This window comes from Bombus bifarius, unplaced genomic scaffold (assembly GCF_011952205.1).
Source record: "Bombus bifarius isolate JDL3187 unplaced genomic scaffold, Bbif_JDL3187 scf7180000010092_frag, whole genome shotgun sequence".
NCBI lineage: Eukaryota > Metazoa > Arthropoda > Insecta > Hymenoptera > Apidae > Bombus > Bombus bifarius.
The window spans coordinates 24082-28679 of NW_022885509.1; the positions used below are offsets into that span (position 1 = coordinate 24082).

At 33.0% G+C, this 4598-nt stretch overlaps 1 long non-coding RNA gene across 2 annotated transcripts; it reads right to left on the reverse strand.

Moving 5' to 3' along the window:
• Positions 1-232: 232 nt before the first annotated feature.
• On the reverse strand, positions 233-1417 carry LOC117216055. 2 transcript variants are annotated; one of them, XR_004489291.1, is made up of 3 exons: positions 1093-1417; positions 494-576; positions 233-258 (listed from the first exon to the last, which is right to left on the reverse strand). It is a non-coding gene; the product is annotated as an uncharacterized LOC117216055 (long non-coding RNA). The 2 variants fall into 2 exon arrangements; XR_004489290.1 differs by lacking the exon at positions 233-258 and adding an exon at positions 365-390.
• Positions 1418-4598: the final 3181 nt, after the last annotated feature.

Here is a 4598-nt window from a genome sequence, read left to right on the forward strand (position 1 = left end):
CATTGGACAACGTAGTGCGGTAGTATATGTTATAGTGCTGTTCGTCGAATAATGCAGATATCGAACACCTAAAAGGAAAAAGGAAAATTATTATACGTGTTTCAATTATTGCTTAAATATAAAACGTGTTAACTCAATGAACAATTAACTAGCGAAAGTGAAAGTTACCTTGTGAACAAGTGATCAACACACAAGAAAGTGTACGTGCAAGTATAAGTTATGGATCGTTGTTCGTGGAACACAATGTATGACAGCTACCTAAAATAAGTGAATAAATTAGTTTCAATTGTCTCAGTGCAAAATACAAGGTTACTAAATGTTATAACTATATTATGGATAAATCAAAAGGAGGTGTGACACTGTTCGTCGAACAATACAGATAGCGAAAACCTAAAAAGAAAAAAGGAAAATTACTCCAATATACTCCAATTATTGTTTGAATATACAACGTGTCGATTCAGTAAATAATTAAAAGAGGAAAAGTGAAAGTTACCTTGTAAACAAGTAATCATCATACAAGAAGGTCTACGTGCAAAATAGGTTATGGCTCCCAGCTTGCGGAACACCATGCACCAGCTGAAAATAAACGAACGAATTAACTCCAATTGCCGTAATGCAAAGAGCAGCATCGCTAAATGTTATAACGGTGCTGTGGAGGCGTGGCACTGTTCGTCGAATGACACAGATAGCGGAAACTTGGAAAAAGAAAAGAAGTTTATTACGAGTGCTCCAATTACTGTTTGAATGTAAAACGTGTTAGTTCAACGAATAACGAAAACAGTGAAAGTGCAACTTACCTCTTGAACAATCAATCACCATACAAGGAAGTGTACATGCATGGATTTCGCAGATTAACAAGAAGAAATAAAATAGCTGATAAATATAGAAAGTGGTTAGAAAATAATTAAGATAGATTAATTGAGAGTTAGTAATAAATATAAACGGAGTAAAAGGATATTTTATTATGTATTAATCTACGTAGTATTGTTATATTATTATATCTAACATGTAGAAGTGGATTTTGTAATGCACAATAGCGGTCGCACACACAATGTATTATACACATATTAAATTAAATGAATTAAACAGTACCTTTATAGCCACAGATATAAGACGATTGAAGGCAACCGTAGTAGGTATCCAAGGCATATCGAAGAATTGGATGACGTTGTGGGAATGATCCAGGTAAGTGACGCAGCATCGAATGAGTAGAATCTGAAGAATTACAGACAATGTTAATCTAATAAATAAATTTTAACCACTAATAAGGGAACTAATTCATATCATACATAAAATAATAACAAATAGCAAGTACATGCAATAATAAATTAATAGGGAAAATAAGAAGGGTCAATAAACACAGAAATGGGTTAGAAATTAATCAAGATAGACTAACTAAATATTAACGATAAGACATGACTGAACTCGGTGCAAAAGAATAAAGTTATGCTACACGAAATAACTGGTAACAGAATACACAAAACAATATTACAAAACACTACTAAATAAGATTATAGTGATTAACAATTAATTAGTTATTTCAACAACACGTTGCTGTTGACATTAAACCAACGCCATACCAAAGAGACACGCGAGCGACCATGTTGAAAAATTCGTCGCGCGCACATACAGATAACAGCTAATGCAACATAATACAGCATCATAATAGCAATGTTAGGTACTAATAAAAAAAAAAAAAAAAAAAAAAAAAACAACACAAGAAAAGGGGGAGAGAGTTAAGGAAAATATATATAATAAATAACAACTAACATAATTATAACATATTATATATGTATTATATTATATACAGGGATACAGTATTCGTACAAGGGAACAGATCCAAAAGAAAATTATATAAACAATATATATATATATTAACTATTTTTATATGTGTGTACAGAACTGATGGCGAACTCATCAACCATTCTCTGAACGACGGATGGAAGAACATGAATAGCAATCCGCACAGTGGAACTGTAAAGTATTGGTACGCCACTCACGAAACCACGTACTGATGCTATCCACCTGTAAACAAACAACATTTATAACTATGCATATAATTATCACTTATGTTTACCAATATATATATACACGCACGTTGTAAAGTAGGCGATATTTATAACATTCACTTCCACTGATAATGCAAGTGACTCATAAAATTAAGCCGTCATATTTACCATTGCACGCACATATATATATATACTCGAAGACAAGGTACATTTGTAATATTTATTCCTATTGATAATATATACTTATATATTTATAACAATAAAACAAATCTCATTCATACTACTTACCAGTACGTATGCATATATGTATATAATTATAACTCAAGTAGCATTCATGATATTTATTTTTACTGATAACATGTACGTAAAACCTAAAATAAAACAAGGTTTTAACAATAAAAAAAAAGAAAAGAAAAAGAGAGAAAAATACATATAAATATAAAAATTTTCTTTTCCATATATATATATATATATATTAATAATGATAAAAGGTTATTCTTATTTCTGATAAACTCGAAAGTAAAACGACAAATGACAACATTATACCATGATGTACTGACACGAAGACACAACACACAGAAGAAACTAATAGAGAACGCTTTAAGCTTGGCAAACTTACCGCCCGACGAATTTGCATACACCACAACCAAAACCCAGGACACATGGCTTTGATCGCAGGAGAAGCGGTCCATATAGTCAAGTGCATTCCGGTACAAGTAAAGGTATGACATACAACAAAATGCTACTCGGAACTACCCGTCTGGCAAAGGAATCGCACCACAGGAACTCCGCCCGGACGTGCGCCAAACGCGGCGATATTCAGCACCATCGTCGTTGGCCACGAGCGGAATATATACCCCAAAAGACCTCGATGCACTACGGGACCACGTCATGTTCCCGGCAGAAAAATCTGCAGTCTTGAACGCATTGGCCAGAGGAGCAACAGGAAAAACAATCGTCCCTGGAACAGTAAACATCCTGGGAATGATGGACAAAACACATTAACGACAATAGCGAAAAATACCGTATCAAGCTTATGGACTGGTTTTATGGAATTTGGAACTGTCAGTGCAGCAATATTTGGAATACTCACAATATTTAAACTAATCAAGACAATAATAGATATAGCCGCACACGGATACCAGTTACGTGAAACTTACGAATGTGGAGCAATATGCGGCCCAGTCACCCACCCGCTACTACACCTCAAAAGAAGACGAAATATCGATGATCAAACAGCACAACCTCAAGGGATATCGATAACACCGGTAGTCATTCAACTACCAACGACACCTGCGTCCGCCTTGAGCGAACTCAGAGATACCATTAGTCAAATTTCCTATGGAAATTTGAACTCCAAGGGCGGGGGTGTCACGTCCCGCGCTCCGCACGCGCCGTAACAAGAACAAGAAGACCATTCTATACAAACACGCGAATGAGGATTTGAATGCACAAACGAACACGCGGCACCACGAAACGAAAGGAAGGATTAACAAAACGAGGGCGATTAACAAATCCAACCAATAAACAAAATACATAATACAAACAATTCTAAATAAACCAGAAAATAAGAATAACTACAAAAGGGGAAAATAATTGAAACGCCAGGAATATATATATATATATAAATATATTTCAATCAATCAATTTGGAGAGTTACATATAAGTATAAACATATATCCCGAACATGTAATAACCTAATAAATATTAGAGACAGTGCTTCCAATACTATGCAATAAATACAATATTATCAATTTATGAAATATAAGTATACATGAAGTCAAAAACTAATAGTTTAACGAATACATAAAACATACAATATTGTATTATTAAAGAAATGAAAGTTACATTGTCAGAAATATATATATGTGTGCGAATTCTATCAAACCGATAATCTAAGATACATACTTAAAACTAGCCTACATTCAAGTAAAGGATAAATAAATAATTGACATTTCATTTCGTATGAATATTACACTGCCAAGAGAAATATGCATATGAATACGTATATATATATATACACACACACATATATATATGTGTGTGTGTGTGTGTGTGCGCGCGCGTATGTTTTATATTATCGAATACTCTATAAAATAAACTACTCAAAGAAATAAATAACGCAATCGAAGAATTACAAAACATTAGCCATATTAAAATGACACACAACATAAATATATATATACGTATATTCATACGAACAATACTTTGTCACTTTAAAGCAATATTAATAAGTAAATGTTTAATTGCGGTAGAATAAGGAAAACGAGCGGCAGACGGAAAATTACTTCGATATTAAACAAAATTAAAGACCCGTTACTATAACTTTGCTGATGATGTTTATGAGCAGCCATGTTAGATTTACACGCGTCACGGCGACAGGAATATTAAGGATCAATGGAAGTCAGGCGCGAGAAATAAATCATGAAAACACATTGTTAACACTTTTCTTTAATAAAATCTGTGCGCAACTACAAATGTAAAGAATATATATGTATATATATACAATTAATTAAAAAGGGGGAAATATAGAATTAAAATACATATATTTAACAAACATGAAATAGATATCACATTTAAAATATATAT